An 18,000-nucleotide genomic window follows, 5' to 3' on the forward strand; every position below is an offset into this window, starting at 1 on the left:
AATGCAGCTTCGCTCCCCCACCCCCCAAATGAAGAATACACTTGTAACTAATATATACAGGTAAAAGTGTAAACCCCATGAAACAGAGTATTAATACTGTTATGTAAGGATATGCAGTATGTAGCTGACAGAATTCAGTCATGTTTCATTAAAAACTGTATTCCTCAGTGCAGATATATAGCAAAATACCCTCATTATATGTTTATAACATTTGGCTCCCCTGCAGTTTCCCTGCCTACATGGATACCAATCATGTAGATTCAGGGATGTTACCAGAGCAAATGAAGTCAAAACTCATTAGAATTGTTGAACAGCAAAAAATATTAATCATGTAGGGATGTTCACTTTGTGTAGGCTCTTCCACAGTGTTTATTTTCAATGGATGTCAACAGTGAATGATGACATCAGGGGGGTGTCAGGTTACACTTACAGGGGTGTACATGTATGTCTGTGAAGGGTGAATGTGCATGTAAGCAGTGCACAGTTCACAAGTTTTGTCAAATCCTCTTAATTTTGTTTTAAAGTTTATTGTCTCTGTCCGCTTTAAGTAATTTTGTTTTCTATTTTTTTGTCATTGGCCGATACTGCTTTTTGCACACCCAAGGGAAAAAGAAAAATGAATGGCAGGTTTTACTATACATGTCATGTAACTATTCCTGTGGCAGCACATGAATGTTTAGGGCTATTGTATAGATGGTCCTGGGTTTGAGTACTGGGTGTGTAATATTTACTTCACTTTTTATGCTCCATGTTTGCACAATATCATAAGAATCGAGGAAAGTAATACCAATTTTGCCTGTCCTTACATTATTTACATGAAAGTGTGCAGAGGTGTGCATAGCACACTAATTAGCAAGGAGCAGGAGTGTTTGATACATGCAATGTATCTTTGCTCCCCCCAAAAGAACAGTATATGGCTGTTGTGCTGTCTAACCTGACCTTCAGTTGTTGGCAACTGCATATCGTATAACTCCCACACATTTTAAGGCCAATGATATGGAATGGCTTACACACTGCATGTCTCATACTACTGGTCAGATAACTGAAGAAGCACCAAGAAACACAGACATGTAAGACAGAGTTGTATATTTGCAGGCATAACCATAACAGGTTGTGTTTTCACTAAATGCACTATATCCAAATATAATAAAGAGAATTAAATGTACAAATTACAGCTGATGGTTTGATAGCAGTGCACATTCTGATGCAGTTGTTTGTGTGAAGAATGACTTCAGTTCTTCAATGCAAAGTTGTTTGTGTGGCAAAGTGAAATAAGGCATCTATCCTGTTTTCTGAAACTGCATTAGTGTGAGAGCTCAAATCCCAATCTGTGTAGAAATATCTCATGTGTACTATAATTTTCTAGTGTGTATATCATACATTGCTCTCACTCATTTCATATATGTCTCCCTTTTCTTTTTTTCTCTACTTTTCCTGTTTTCATTTCCATTTTTTCTCAATATGCCGCATAGCACAAGCACAAATAATTTCAGGATTGGCTCTGCTTATGTGGCTAGCTTGAAGTGTGGCATTGTGGACACAGGGGAAAAAAAGGACCACTAAGGAAGCAGACAGCCAGAAATAGAAACTGGGTACATTCAATTAATGCTCTTGCCCATCATGAAAACCTGGCTTGGAGTACAGATGGTACTGGTTTCTATTATCAATACTACTAACTGTCAAACGTTAACAATGTGGCTCACTTTTGCTCTTTTGGTGAGTCTGACAGTCTGTGCTTCTGAATATGTGTGTGTGTGTGTGTTTGTGTGTGTGTGCTTGTGTGTGCATGTGTGCATGTGTGCATGTGTGCATGTGTACATGTGTGTGCGTGTGTGTGTGTGTGTGTGTGTGTGTGTGTGTGTGTGTGTGTGTGTGTGTGTGTGTGTGTTTGTTTGTTTGCATCCATGAGTGTGTAAGTGAGGAAAAAAGAGACAGCATACCTCTCAAGCAGGATATCTGGACAAAACCATAAATAATGACGGAACAAAGGCACAAAAATAGAGACAATTTTAAAGTATTGCTCTTACAAACTTACAAAGTTAATATAACAACAGGTTTTTCATTAGGATTAATTTTCTGAAGGGTAGGAAGTCTGAAACTCAAATGTATGTCATTATTTTCTGACTTCAATACTCCACTATTTGCCTGTGATTTACCAGAAAAATCAAAATTTTACTAGGAACAGACCAATAATATGAGGCAAAATTCAGGATACTCTACGAAAATCTGAGCAATTGAGAGGTATGATAGACAGACAGACTGAGACAGCTCTCATTGCACCAGGCAGTCCTAAATCAGAGATTCATTAAAAAGAAGAGGTGTGAATCTGTTAATGTGTGGCATTACTGACTGAATGTAATCCTCTGTGATTTACCAGAAAATTAATAGACAAAGCAGCACTATAAGGCAAAATCAGGGACAGTGAAGGTGGAGCAGGGGGTTGTTTTCAATGCCTTGCACTATATAACCTCTTTTTTTTCTTGCATTTACTCAAAACCAGAAGTGAACATATGCTAAGTCAAAAAAGTGGCTGCAAGTGCTGTATGTGTATAAGTGTGTGTGTGTGTGTGTGTGTGTGTGCCTGTGTGTGTGTGTTTCTATGTATATGAAAGTCTGTTTTTGAATGAGTATGCATTTCTATTTTATGTTTGCAAGTCTGTCTGTGTTTCTGAAGGTGTGTATATGTGTGTGTTTGTGAGAATGTGAGTAGAGAAATATTACTTATATTATGGATGTAAAATACTTCCTTCAACAACATTTACATAAACCTACAGAAAGTATGAAACATTAGACGGAAGAACTATTTTACATTAAAATATTTAAAAAATGATATAATAATAAAAATACTAAATGATTTAACATGTAGCCTTTTCTCTAAGCATAATGATGCCCTTCAGGGTGTATGTTATTTGAAAATAATGCCCTTCCAAGGGTATGGCATCAGATCTCAGAACACCTCAGGGCATGCATTTTTACACACTAGCACATACCCTATCAGGCATTATTGCTTGTAAAATGAAAACAAATCCAGAGTATTATTTTTTTCTCTACATTTTCAGAAACAAATTTTCATAACCTAAAAACTGTACAATACATGTATATGTAACGTTAGAAGCACTTTTATACAGGAGAATTAAGCTTTATTTGAAGACAAGAATTTTTCCTTGAGACCATCTTTACTGATATATTCATTAAACTATGGAAAATTATTCACATATAGCTAACAGTATACATAGTACAGAATATTTCCAAATCTGCAAAATTCAAGCAATTATCAGTGACAACAACCTTTTCCAGCATCTCTTAAGGTATCACGTGATAATAGGGTAAAGTTTGTTAGTCAGTCTTTGGAAATATTAATGTACATATTTGAATATTGAATATCTTCATAATCACTAGTGAAGAATTAGCAACATCTCCAGGAGAGTGAAAAATAACAACAAACTAACAAACAAACCATGACTTAAGGAAGAAAACAAACAAAATTTAATTCAATTTTGTTTGTTTTCCTCCTTCGGTCATGGTTTGTTCATTATTTTGTTTTATTTTTCACTTTGAGGTGAAGACCGAGCGTTTTACCCAGTATCTGTGCCTTTTTTACTACATCTTCAGCAGAGTGCATTATACGTGGGCAGTGTTAGTGTATTTTTCTCCCACAATAATATTTCACACTATACAATCAGTTACGAAATGTGAAAGTAAGTATACACCTTGTTCTTTCACAAGCTGCTTATTATTAATCAGCAAGTTACTTAGTTATGGAATTAAGCCAAAAAAGTCTCATAACAGTATTTTTATCTATAGGTGCTAAAAAAAGTGCAAAAAAAAAAGTCTATATAGTCTATATAGATATGAAGTTACCTAATGGTGAAGAAGCAAAGCATCTGTCTGCCCAGTAACTGACCTGAGTTCATGAACACACAAGTTATTAGGGGAGTTGTCTGGAGAGATGGATAGGATGAATCAACAAACAAATCAGCTCTTCTATCCTGGTGGAGATGGGGGAATTCTGATGCTTTTGAAGCAATTGATAGAGGCCAAGATCCTGAAAGGATATCACACATTAAGACAGGAGGTGGTAAAAACAGCTATGAGTATGATGGCTATTGCCTCTACCCTTGTAGCTCCCTTTGGAATCCCTCATTCCCCAGGCATAACCATAAGCTGCCAAGTGGTTATCTTCCCAATGAGTTCAAGATGCACCCAGTGAATGAACATGTCATGGATGCCCAACAAGAGTGATGGGGAAATCCAGTGCTGGGCGAGTTGGGGCTCTAAGGTTAGAGCAGAGGGGTGGCCTACTGGGGGAAGGAATGTATAAAAAAAAAAGTTGTTATAGATGTCTATACATGTATTTTAACCAGTCACAGTAAATGCAATCATGTTGTTTACAGTTTCACTTCTCAAACGCTAGTTATGTGGGCTTCCTTGTCTCATTCAGTCCTACAGAACTTCCTCTGAATAGTGACACTCCAGTGGGAGGGTGTCTGAATGGCTAAGGTGTTTGCCTTACAAACACAAGCTGCAGGGTTTGAGTATCACATGGGGTAATTGGCTAGGCTTAAAATGGCTCGCAAGAGTAGTTAGCTTAGTACTAAACAATGAACTATGAATCTATGAACACTAAGGATGGAATTCAGTAAAGCCTATATGGCCATTTTTTACCATGTGTACATCACATCACAAAGCGCACATGGTCGAAAATATTTTTAGATTCAGTAAACTCTATATAGCAGCATGCATTCACATGCAAACAGGGTAACTTTAGTGGAATGCTAATTACAGCATAAGTAGCTGAATTGTATGCTAATGAAGCAAATCAACACAGTGGAGCAATTCAACATGCTGTAAAGCAACCATGTAGATGCTGTGCTCATGTTGTCCATGTATTCCAAAACTGTCCAAATACAGCCACAGAAAATAATCTACATGGAAACAAGAGCAACTAAAAGTCCCTAGATTTGTGCAGAACTGACCATAACACATAACCCCTCACACATTATGACATTATTAAACATGGTGAATGCTAGAAAATTAGATTAACAATAGCAATAATTCCTTTTTAAGTGCCATGACGTAAATGTAGCTTCGCTCTCCCACCCCCCAAATGATGAATACACTTGTAACTAATGTAGAGAGGTAAAAGTGTAAACCCCATGAAACAGAGTATTAATACTGTTATGTAAGGATATGCAGTATGTAGCTGACAGAATACAGTCATGTTTCATTAAAAACTGCATTCCTCTGTGCAGATATATAGCAAAATATCCTCATTATGTGTTTATAACATTTGGCTCCCCTGCAGTTTCCCTGCCTACATGGATACCAATCATGCAGAGTCAGGGATGTTAGCAGAGCAAATCAAGTCAAAACTCATTAGAATTGTTGAACTGCAAAAAATAGTAATCATGTAGGGATGTTCACTTTGTGTACACTCTTCCACAGTGTTTATTTTCAATGGATGTCAACAGTGAATGATGACATCAGGGGGTGTCAGGTTACACTTACAGGGGTGTATATGTATGTCTGTGAAGGGTGAATGTGCATGTAAGCAGTGCACAGTTCACAAGTTTTGTCAAATCCTCTTAATTTTATTTTAAAGTGTATTGTCTCTGTTAGCTTTAAGAAATTTCTTTTTTTATTTTTTTGTCATTGAGTGATACTGCTTTAAGCACACCCAAGGGAAATGGAAAAATGAATGGCAGGTTTTACTATACATGTCATGTAACTATTCCTGTGGCAGCACATGTATGTGTAGGGCTATTGTATAGATGGTCCCGGGTATGAGTAATGGGTGTGTAATATTTACTTCACTTTTTATGCCCCATGTTTGCACAATATCATGAGAATGAAGGAAAGTAATACCAATTTTGCCTGTGCTTATTTTATTTACATGAAAGTATGCAGATGTGTGCATAGCACACTAATCAGCAAGGAGCAGGAGTGTTTGATACATGCAATGTATCCCTGCTGCCCCCAAAAGAACAGTATAAGGCTGTTGTGCCATCTAACCTGGCCTTCAGTTGTTGGCAACTGCATATCATATAACTCCCACACATTTAAGGCCAATGATATGGAATGGCTTACACACTGCATGTCTCACACTACTGGTCAGACAACTGATGAAGCACCAAGAAACACAGACATGTAAGACAGAGTTGTATATTTGCAGGCATAATCATAACAGGTTGTGCTTTCACTAAGTGCACTACGTCCAAATATAATAAAGAGAATTAAATGTATAAATTACAGCTGATGGTTTGACAGCAGTGCACATTCTGATGCAGTTGTATGTGTGAAGAATGACTTCAGTTCATCACTGCAAAGTTGTTTGTGTGGCAAAGTGAAATAAGGCATCCAGCCAGTTTTCTGAAACTACATTAGTGTGAGAGCTCAAATCCCAAGCTGTGTAGAAATATCTCATGTGTACTATCATTTTCTACTGAGTAAATCATACATTGCTTTTGCTCATTTCACGTATGTCTCCCTTTTCTTTTTTTCTACTTTTCTGTTTTCATTTCCATTTTTTCTCAGTATGCCACATAGCACAAGCACAAATAATTTCAGGTTTGGCTTTGCTTATGTGGCTAGTTTGTAGCGTGGCATTGTGGGCACAGGGGGAAAAAAGACCACCTAGGAAGCAGACAGCCAGAAATAGAAACTGGGTGCATTCAATTAATGCTCTTGTCCATCATGAAAACCTGGCTTGGAGTACAGATGGTACTGAGTTCTATTATCGATACTACTAACTGTCAGACATTAGCAATGTGGCTCACTTTTGCTCTTTGGTGAGGCTGTCAGTCTGTGCTTCTGAATATGTGTGTGTGTGTCTGTGTGTGTGCATGTGTGTGTGTGTGTGTGTGTGTGTGTGTGTGTGTGTGTGTGTGTGTGTGTGTGTGTTTGCATCCATGAGTATGTAAGTGAGGAAAACAGAGACAGCATACCTCTCAAGCAAGATATCTGGACAAAACCATAAATAATGAGAGAGCAAAGGCCCAAAAATAGAGACAATTTAAAGTACTGCTCTTACAAATTTACAAAGTTGATAGAACAACAGGTTTTTCATTAGCATGAATTTTCTGAAGGGTATGAAGTCTGAAACTCAAAATGTATGTCATTATTTTCTGACTTCAATAATCCATGATTTGCCTGTTATTTACCAAAAAATCAAAATTTTACTAGGAACAGACCAATAATATAAGGCAAAATTCAGGATACTCTACGAAAATCTGGGCAGTTGAGAGGTATGACAGACAGACAGACTGAGACAGCTCTCATTGCAGCAGGCAGTCCTAAAGCAGAGATTCATTAAAAAGAAAAGGTGTGAATCTGTTAATGTGTGGCATTACTGACTGAATGTAATCCTCTGTGATTTACCAGAAAATTAATAGACAAAGCAGCACTATAAGGCAAAATCAGGGCCAGTGAAGGTGGAGTGGGGGGGTTGTTTCCAATGCCTTGCACTCTCCATAATCTCTTTATTTTCTTGCATTTACTCAAAGCCAGATGTGAAAATGTGTTAAGTCAAAAAAGTGGCTGCAAGTACTGTATGTGTATAAGTGTGTGTGTGTGTGTGTGTGTGTGTGTGTGTGTGTGTGTGTGTGTATGTATGTGTGTGTGTGTGCGTGTGTGTGTGTGTATGTGTGTGTGTGTGTGTGTGTGTGCATGTGTGTGTGTGTGTGTGTGTGTGTGTGTGTGTGTGTGTGTGTGTGTGTGTGTGTGTGTGTGCATGTGAGTAGAGAAATATTACTTATATTATGGATATAAAATACTTCCTTCAACAACATTGACATAAACCTACAGAAAGTATGAAATATTAGACAGAAAAACTATTTTACATTAAAATATTTAAAAAATGATATAATAATAAAAATATTAAATGATTTAACATGTAGCCTTTTCTCTAAGCATAATAATGCCCTTCAGGGTGTATGTTATTTGGAAATAATGCCCTTCCAAGGGTATGGCATCAGATCTCAGAACACCTCAGGGCATGCATTTTTTACACAATAGCACATACCCTATCAGGCATTATTGCTTGTAAAATGAAAAAATATCCAGAATATTAATTTTTCTCTACATTTTCAGTAACAAATTTTCATAACCTAAAAACTGTACAATACATGTATATGTAATGTTAGAAGCACTTTTATACAGGAGAATTAAGCTTTATTTGATGACAAAATTTTTTCCTTGAGACCGTCTTTACTGATATATTCATTAAAATATGGAAAATTATTTACATATAGCTAACAGTATAAATAGCACAGAATATTTCCAAATCTGCAAAATTCAAGCAATCATCAATGACAATCTTTTCCAGCATCACTTAAAGTATCACGTGATAATAGGGTAAAGTTTGTTAGTCAGTCTTTGGAAATATCAATGTACATATTGGAATATTGCATATCTACATAATTACTAGTGAAGAATTAGCAACATCTCCAGCAGAGTGAAAAATAACAACAAACTAACAAACAAACCATGACTTAAGGAAGAAAACAAACAAAATTTAATTAAATTTTGTTTGTTTTCTTCCTTCCGTCATGGTTTGTTCATTATTTTGTTTTATTTTTCACTTTGAGGTGAAGACCGAGCGTTTTACCCAGTATCTGTGCCTTTTTTACTACATTTCCAGCAGAGTGCATTATACATGGGCAGTGTTAGTGTATTTTTCTCCCAGAATAATATTTCACACTATACAGTCAGTTATGAACTGTGAATGTAAGTATACACTTTGTTCTTTCACATGCTGCTTATTATTAATCGGCAAGTTACTTAGTTAAGGAATTAAGCCAAAAAAGTGTCATCACATTATGTTTATCTATAGTTGCTAAAAAAGAAGTGCAAAAAAAAAGTCTATATAGTCTATATAGGTGTGAGGTCACCTAATGGTGAATAAGCAAAGCATCTGTTTGCCCAGTGACTGACCTGAGTTCATGAACACACTCGAGTTACTAGGGGAGTTGTCTGGAGAGATGGATAGGATGAATCAACAAACAAGTCAGCACTTCTATCTTGGTGGAGATGGGGGAATTCTGATGTTTTTGAAGCAATTGATAGAGACCAAGATTCTGAAAGGATATCACACATTAAGACAGGAGGTGGTAATGACAGTTGTGAGTATGATGGCTCATGCCTCTACCCTTGTAGCTCCCTTTGGAATCCCTCATTCCTCAGGCGTAACCATAAGCTGCCAAGTGGTTATCTTCCCAAGGAGTTCAAGACCCACGCAGTGAACAATCATGTCCTGGATATCTAACAAGAGTGATGGGGAAATCCAGTACTGGGCGAGTGGGGCCTCTAAGGTTAGAGCAGAGGGGTGGCCTACTGGGGGAAGGAATGTATAAAAAAAAAGTTGTTTTAGATGTCTATAAATTCATTTTAACCAGTCACACTAACCACAATCATGCTGTTTACTGTTTCATTTCTCAAACACTAGCTATGTGGGCTTCCTTGTCTCATTCAGTCCTACAGAACTTCCTCTGAATAGTGACACTATGGGCAGGGTTCAGTAAAGCCTACATGGTCATTTTTCACCATGTGCACATCACGACACAAAGTGCACATGGCTGGAAATATTTTTAGATTCAGGAAACTCTATATAGCAGCAAGCATTCACACGCAAACAGGGTAACTTCAGTGGAATGCTATTTATAGCATATGTAGCTGAATTGTATGCTAATGAAGCAAGTCAACACAGTGGAGCAACTCAACAAGCTGTAAAGCAACCATGTAGCTAATGTGCTTGTGTTGCCCATGTATTCCAAACCTGTCCAAATACAGCCACAGAACATAATCTACATGGAAACAAGAGCAACTACAAGTCCCTAGATTTGTGCAGAACTGACCATAACACGTAACCCTTCAGACATTATGACATTATTAAACATGGTGGATGCTAGAAAATTAGATTAACAATAGCAACAATTCCTTTTTAGGTGCCATGACATAAATGAAGAATATACTTATAACTAATGTAGACAGGTAAAAGTGTAATCCCCATGAAAGAGAGTATTAATACTGTTATGTAAGGATATGCAGTATGTGGCTGACAGAATACAGCCAAGTTTCATTAAAAACTGTATTTCTCTGTGCAGATATATAGCAAAATATCCTCATTATGTGTTTATAACATTTGGCTCCCCTGCAGTTTCCCTGCCTACATGGATACCAGTCATGTAGATTCAGGGATATCACCAGAGGAAATGAAGTAAAAACTCATTAGAATTGTTGAACTGCAAAAAATAGTAATCATGTAGGGATGTTCACTTTGTGTAGGCACTTCCACAGTGTTTATTTTCAATGGATGTCAACAGTGAATCATGACATCAAGGGGGTGTCAGGTTACACTTGCAGGGATGCACATGTATGTCTGTAAAGGATGAATGTGCATGTAAGCAGTGCATAATTCACAAGTTTTGTCAAATCCTCTTAATTAGTTTTTAAAGTGTATTGTCTCTGTCTGCTTTAAGTAATTTTGTTTTTTATTTTTGTGTCATTGATCGATACTGCTTTTAGCACACCCAAGGGAAATGGAAAAATGAATGGCAGGTTTTACTATAAATGTCATGTAACTATTCCTGTGGCAGCACATGTATGTGTAGGGCTATTGTATAGATGGTCCTGGGTTTCAGTACTGGGTGTGTAATATTTACTTCACTTTTTATGCTCCATGTTTGCACAATATCATGAGAATGGAGGAAAGTAATACCAATTTTGCCTGTGCTTACATTATTTACATGAAAGTGTGCAGAGGTGTGCATAACACACTAATCAGCAAGCAGCAGGTGTGTTTGATACATGCAATGTATCCTTGCTCTCCCAAAAAGAACAGTATATGGCTGTTGTGCCGTCTAACCTGGCCTTTAGTTGTTGGCAACTGCATATCATATAACTCCCACACATTTTAAGGCCAATGATATGGAATGGCTTACACACTGCATGTCTCACACTACTGGTCAGATAACTGATGAGGCACCAAAAATCACAGACATGTTAAGATAGAGCTGTATATTTGCAGGCATAATCATAACAGGTTGTGTTTTCACTAAGTGCACTACGTCCAAATATAATAAAGAGAATTAAATGTACAAAATACAGCTGATGATTTGATAGCAGTGTACATTCTGATGCAGTTGTTTGTGTGAAGAATGCCTTCAGTTCTTCACTGCAAAGTTGTTTATGTGGCAAAGTGAAATAAGGCGTCCATCCTGTTTTTTGAAGCTGCATTGGTGGGAGAGCTCAAACCCCAAGCTGTGTAGAAATATGTAATTTGTACTATCATTTTCTAGTGTGTATATCATACATTGCTTTTTGCTCATTTCATGTATGTCTCCCTTTTCTTTTTTTCCCTACTTTTCTTGATTTTAATTCCATTTTTTCTCAATATGCCGCATAGAGCAAGCACAAATAATTTAATGTTTGGCTCTGCTCTTGTGGCTTGCTTGAAGCATGGCATTGTGGACACAGGGAAAAAAAAGGATCACCTAAAAAGCAGACAACCAGAAATAGAAACTGGATACATTCAATTAATGCTCTTGCCGATTGTGAAAACCTGGCTTGGAGTACAGATGGTACTGGGTTCTACTATGGCTACTACTAACTGTCAGACATTAGCAATGTGGCTCTCTTTTGCTCACTGCTTACCTATGTGCAAACAGGTGTATCTCATATGTGAGTACACTTAATTAACCATCTTGCAAAGCTGATGCTCGCTATGCTATGTAACTGTATATATGATGCTATATTATTGATGTTTATTGTCCATTCCTTTAGTGTGACATAAAACTGCATGTGGAAACATTACAAACTAAGGACTGGATATATGAACCACACATTCTCCTCTTCTCCACAATATAAAACAACTCTGACCACAAACCACCGATTATTGTGAAAAAGACAACCAGGAAAACCAAATTTATTTTATTCTAGTGCTTCGGTGTTTCCACCTTCAAGGAATATCAAACAGTAAAATCACAAACCAAACTTTCTTATATATTACATTCAGTTAGCAGCACATGTCTACTAATTACACAGCAGTTTACCTTAAAGCAAACACTTCCAATTTAGTTCATTATTAAGACCATTAGGTATCATAGTTTTATACTTTAAAATAAAAATACTTTCTTTATATAATAATTTTTGTTTTAATACATTTTCATCCATACTCAAACAAATGGAAACACTGAAGCACTAGAATAAAAGAAATTTGGTTTTCCTGGTTGTCTTTTTCACAATAATCGGTGGTTTGTGGTCAGAGTTGTTTTATATTAAGGACTGGATATAGCTATATGCCATATATTTACAATACAAACATGTTGCCCCCACCCCAACAAGTACTAGAACCCTGAGGTCTCAGTACTTTTTCCACACATATATCAATCACACTACAAACTGTACTATATAATGGTATGTGCTCCCTCATGAACAACACCAGTTGATAATACTCAAAACCTTGCTCTGCTAAACCCAAACATCCAACTATACTCAATAAGGTTATTTGTGTTGTTACACAGCTAAGCTTCTAAATAGCCTAGTGCTATTATGCCAGTAGCCTCATATGATTCTATGAAGCTATGTGTCTGTGCAGGCCACCCAAGCCATTATTCCTCACATGGCCTGCTGACATCATCTACTATAAGTTCACCTGTACTCTTGCGTAAAACAGACTTGTGTTGTGATGCTTGTGTTAAGTACTGTGTTCTATAGTCTGTGTACTTAAATAGGTAGGGGTTCTGTTCTCACCTCAGTCAGATGTTTGTGTGTGTGTGCGTGTGTGCGAGTGTGCAAGTGTGTGTGTGTGTGTGTGTGTGTGTGTGTGTGTGTGTGTGTGTGTGTGTGTGTGTGTGTGTGTGTGTGTGTGTGTGTGCTGTTACTTGACATTACAGAGAGCATTTTACACCAGCATGCCAGGCACTATTATCTTGCCCTCAACAGACACTGCTGATGTCATCTATAAAGCATTGTCTGACACACTCCAAGTCACACATGAGCTGTACTGCTTGCATTAAGTATTGTGTTCTGTAATCTCTGCACTTAGTGAAAGGTTCTGTTCTCACTGCAGTCAACTTAGTGTATGTGAGCTGTTAGCTGACAATACAGAGTGCATTTTACACCAGCATGTGGGACACTATCTTGTCCTCAACACACACTGCTGATGTCATCATCTATAAAGTGTTGTCTGACACAATCCAAGTCACACGAGTGGTGGCACTTACATTAAGTCCTGCATTTTGCAACCTATGCAGCTTAGATAGGTAGGGTTTCTATTCTCACTGCAGTCAACGTGTGTGTGTGTGTGTGTGTGTGTGTGTGTGTGTGTGTGTGTGTGTGTGTGTGTGTGTGTGTGTGTGTGTTTGTGTCAGCTGTTACTTGACTTTTGAGCATTTACACCAACATGTGGGACACTGTTATCTTGTCCTCAACACACATTGCTGATAATTTTGGATATTCAGTAATCCCACCAGGGCATGGCCAGACAATGGGCTGGAGGCCAGGGATATGTGACCTCATTGTATATCAGACATATTACAGTGACCTGGCTTTTAATCTATCCACATACATCATGGCATGGTTTGTAGTGTCTGTGTTATGTTGATGAGAAAAAACTGTGATCTCTCCAGACACACCTTGTAAATGTAAGCTGATGCACCAAGTGGAAGTAAGGCAGCCTGCAGTGTTGTTGTGATTAACTCCTCCCAGACAGTACTCACTCACAATAATCCATTGCTAACCTACAACATATAAAAAGGCAGCCCTGTAGCTAGGCAAGCTGATGTTAGTTATACGTGTTTGAACATTGAAAATAACCATATTCTTCAGTATATCTTTCCAGAAGAGTATTGATTCTCACAAGGTATGATTCCATTTTGTCATGTATATACTGCATGTGTACAGGCTTTTACACTATCTGTATGCATTACTTAGAAGTATACTGACATTATCACCATGTTTGTCCAGCCATTTCAGAGTTAGACATGACTGGCAAGACATTAAAATAAATGGAAATGACTGCTGTGTGAGAAATATGTAGAAATGTTTCCGGGACAGGTCCTTTGACAGCACTTGTAAGATTTTCAAGATATTTTGTTAGCCAAAAGGGTTATTTGCCTGTTATTTTGTGGCGTGGGGGCTCTGGTGAGTTACAGTTATGGCACTAACAAGGATATCTTGCTCTTATTACTCTCCTTGTTTTGCATCCTGCCTGTTGTTAGTATTTCACATCTCTAGTTTACCATTGGATAATACTGACTGAATCCCTTTTCTGCCATATATATAAACAATATTTTATAGTTATGTGATACTTATGTATATTATACATCTGTTTTCTTTTAGGCCATCTGCACTCATGGCATCATAACATGTCAGTCCGCATCTAAGACCCTTCATAGATGCTGAAAGCGATGTAATAACTGAGACTTTTCAGCAACATGCCTTTCTCCTGTAAAGGAGAAGGCAAGATATGGGCCATAGGCTCAAACTATGTCAACAAATTGTTGGCAATGTGAATGGAGTGGGCAGCCACAGCCAAAACTATGAACAGGTGTGCCACAGGGCCACTGATATCATCACTGCTGCAAGAATGCAAGCAGCTACAGTACACCTCTTGGTTGCAGGTGGAGCCCCTCCTAGGGAACCACCATTGACCCCCAAAGAGCTGTTCCTAGCAGATATACTGAACACAGTCAGCTCCCAGTACACAGCCATACCACACATGCTGGATGTCGAAACCAGTATTTCATCACAGGAGGAGCTTACAGGTAGCCCTTGTTATCTGAACAGTTGAATACTGCTTTATAGTTAAAGAATTTAAAGGAATAAGTTAAATCTGTGTCACATGTATTTATTTGATTGGTGGAGGACTGAAGATTGTTACAGGTATAAGCTTACCCTGGAGTTGTTGGCCACATGTTTGTTTAAACAATTGTTTACTGCAGCTATAAAGTGGCAAAAGTATTAACCTTTGTGTTACTGTTGATTGGGATGGTGTTTCCCTTACCTCTTGCTTAACTTCCTTCAGGACCATCAGGCCTCCCAGCAACACTTGCCTTCTGCAGTTGATAAGTCAATTAGTTTGACGTCAGTATTGCTGATCAATTAAAACAAATATTGTAGTATGTGATATTGATCTCAGGTGTATTGTGTGAATTGCAGGACTGTCTGTAATAGTGGCAACAGTGTTACTTTGTTAGCATATATTGCACTATAGTACTAGTGCAGGCATTAATGTACTCCTGTGTTTCTTGTTTTTTATCACAGCTGAGTCTAACAGGGGAATTGTGGGCCCTGTGCCATCTGTTTTCAGTGTCTCATCAGACTCTGATGATGATGGTGGCCAACTTGAGGCATGGTCAGGGGATGCAGTGGTTGAATTTGACACAGAGGTTTACATACTTCCATTCCCTGCATTCACTTTACTCACAGCCAGTAGGTCTATGCCTACCCAGTCCGCTGACCCACAGATATTGGACAGTTGTAGGGTGATGACATTGATCAGGGAACTGTGGCTACTGTGGTTTCAGTGCCCATTGAGTCTGACTGTAGCCAAAGTATTGGTGAGGTGCCACACAGGAGGATTGATAGGGGTCCTCGTGGGGGGACTGCTATCCCTCCTCCACCTGGTTCAGGTGTCACTTCCAGTGCCACTCTACATGTGTTTAGGGCCATCATAGAGGCACAGGCATGTTCCATTAGGTGCTCCAGACAAATGCTTAGGGTTGTGGACGTGGCTCAGTCTGACATGCATGACTGCCTCCACCATGTTGCCGATTCACTGGATCAGATGAATGACACATTGGAACATGGGGTGACTATGATGGACCAAGGGGTGTCTTTTATGAAATGAGCAGTGTCTATGATGGAATATTTGCTGGGAGGGGACTGTCATCCTCATAAGCATAGATCAGCCACAACATCTGCTAGTAGCCAATGTGGCCATGCCCAATCACGCTCCTGTAGTGTCAGTACTTCCACTGCTCCATCAGTGAGTGTGCTGTCCACACCCAGACATTGCAGGCCATGAGGTCATGGTCCTGGCCATTCCCATGAAGGGAACTCATCCAGCAGACAGCAGTCACATTCAGTTAGTAGCATTGCATCTGATCATGGTCCTAGATGTCAACGTGTCAGTGCATCTCCTAGCAGAGCCAGTTCTCGTGGTCAGAGATGACAATGATGAACTGCCACCTCTACTATGCATGACTGACATCTGTCCAACACAACATGATGTAGTGCTAGCACCCAGCTTGGCTGTGTTTATGCAAACACTCACACACCAGTTTCACCTGGAGGACCCATACAGACACACACAACAGTTACTTATTTTGTCTCACTGCTCACATTTTTGTCCAACTGTCTGCCTTCTTCTCCTTTTTAGTTACTCACACTCACTGACCTCTTGTGTCAGAATAGGCACCCCCCCCCCTCCACAACACCTTGTTCAAGTGATGATAATTGTGCCATATCCCTGTGTTCTACCTTTCTGATTCAGGGATACAAATTCAGTGTCTGATGCTCAGAGTGCATAGCTCACTTATTGCTTACTATATCTGCACTGGTGTTGTAGAAATGTTCATTGTACCTGTGACTTATATTGCCTTTGGAAATGTAGAGAGTTGATTGCATCCACATATCACAACTTTATAGTAGATGCTGTTGTAAGAGTTATGAAGTCAGAGACTGCAATGTCTATCATTACTTTGTAGCTTCTCTCTGTAATGACCACCACACAACACCCTCTGCAAGTGAAGATACCTGCGCCATATCCCTATTTTCTATATTTTGGATTCAGGGAGACAAAAGCTTTCAATCTGATGCTCAGGGTGCATAGCTAACTTACTGCTTAGTATATCTGCATATGTGGTGTTTAACTGGTCATTGTACATTCAACTTACTGACCTTGGACAGTTCCACAGTTGATAGCATCAAAATGTCACAACATTATAGTGGATGCTCTTGTGAGGGTTGTGAATTAAGACATTGCAATTTATATAATTACTTTCTCACATGTCTCTTACAGGATTTTCAAGTCCAAATGTATGAGGTACATCACAGGTCACCCCATGATATTTCAGTCTTATGATTGTATGACAGCATGGCATTTTTATTTCCCTTTCCTTAGTGTTCTTCATTTAAAGTTCTTATTTGTTGCCACTGTTTGTGTTTGTGTCAGGGGGGAACCACCAGCTACTGTGGGTTTAGGCAGACATAGCCATGCTCAGTATGCCATTGAATTGGCTAAGAGACAATGCATAGCACACTCACTCACCAACTAGGGTCCAAAAACATTCCTCCTACTCATATACATATAGTACCATTGATGCCAGGTAATTCACAGAACCTTTCCCTTCCCATGTATTAGCTGCATCAGACAGAGTCAGTCCTGAACTAACATTGTAGCAACTGCTGCATTTATGAGGTAAGTCCTGAACCTGGAGTGTATGGTTTAATAATATCATGGCATATCATATATTTCATCACTGTGTTCAGTAAGCAAGTAAAAGGTGGGAGATTTGTACAGAAAGTCCCTTAACATGTAACAGCAGAGATATTTGACTTATATGTGTCCATCAGCAAGTGGTAGACCTGAGGCATCAAAGATTTGCACAGTCATACCTCTGAAGAATACTGATGATCACTACATGCCTTCAGTTTAGCACCATATGTTTGTAATGGGAAATCACTACAGTGAGAGGTCAGAAAGTAATGAGACACATTGCAGTTTCTGACTTCACAACCCTCACAACATCAAACAGGCAGGATGCAAAACAATGAAAATACCAAGGGCAACATATTCTTGTTTGTGCCATAAGAGTAGCTCACCTTGATTCACCCCCAAAAGAGCAGTGTACCCTTGCATGTGCCATAACAGGAACTTACCTTAGCCCCCCCCCCAACAAAAAGAGCAGTCTATGCTTGTTTGTGCCATCCAAGCTCCCTTTCATTTAATGGCAACTGTATATCATAGTATTCCCAGTTAATATCGCACACATTTTAAGG

Source organism: Protopterus annectens, chromosome 4.part1 (assembly GCF_019279795.1).
Source record: "Protopterus annectens isolate FY-2018-M chromosome 4.part1, PAN1.0, whole genome shotgun sequence".
In the NCBI taxonomy this organism is placed as follows: Eukaryota; Metazoa; Chordata; order Ceratodontiformes; family Protopteridae; genus Protopterus; species Protopterus annectens.